The sequence below is a fragment of the Diachasma alloeum genome, unplaced genomic scaffold, assembly GCF_001412515.2.
Source record: "Diachasma alloeum isolate Michigan unplaced genomic scaffold, Dall2.0 Dall_scaffold_00745, whole genome shotgun sequence".
Classification (NCBI taxonomy): domain Eukaryota; kingdom Metazoa; phylum Arthropoda; class Insecta; order Hymenoptera; family Braconidae; genus Diachasma; species Diachasma alloeum.
The window spans coordinates 115,051-115,935 of NW_021680875.1; positions in this window are offsets into that span (position 1 = coordinate 115,051).

Consider the following 885-nt stretch of genomic DNA (forward strand, 5'->3'; position numbering starts at 1 on the left):
GGTCTGGTTTGTTGAAGGTGTTGGAGTCTGGGATGGGTTAGGAACACGGCTTTGACTGTAAGGACGACTTTGACTGTAAGGGTATCGCGGGTCCGATGCCGTTCTCAGTAGGTTTCCGGTACAGTCGGAGGTCCTGCACACACCGGAATCGAAGGGTATTATGAGATATACCTGTATTGGCTATCATCTGCGATCTCCAGTGCAGGTATTGAAATGGTTTCCCTGAATCCCTTAGTTTCTAATTGGGTCAGTATATCAGTGATTTTCTCGGGATTATTTCTTCGGATGCTGTCTCTGACACTTGGTGGTGCATATTCCTGGAATCGTTTTATGGCCTCTTTGTTGAGAAATGTTTCGTAAACATTCTTAGTCTCCGCCGCCTCTCTGCTGCCTCTCACCATACCTAGACCGAACTGCATCAATGCTGCCAATCTCTCCAGAAAACATTCCTAGGGGTCGGTTTTGAATTTTAAAAAACCGCGGATTCTACTGATATAATGTGTAGAATCATACTGACCTCTAAACCGTTTGACTAGATGGGTCAGGATGTCTTCGGCAGAAAAAAGGGATTTATTGGCGAGTACGTATTTTGCTGGAGGTAGGAGGCGTTTTGGGGTTCGGCGAATATACTCTTCTTTTTTTCCATCCTCGCTAGGGATAGAAGCAAGATTAGATCTTAGGGCATATTCGAATTTATCTAAAGAGCAATGCTCATCCTTGCCGAAAAATATGGGAATGCTATTAGCTATGTCACGAGCTTTTATGTAGTCTTCATGAGAAACAGTTCTTCTAGTGTCATCTGCGGAATCCCCAGTATAGCTGATATTAACAGAAGTTCGTGCCGTCATTTTTATGGATTTAGAATGAATTTAACTACTTTGTGCA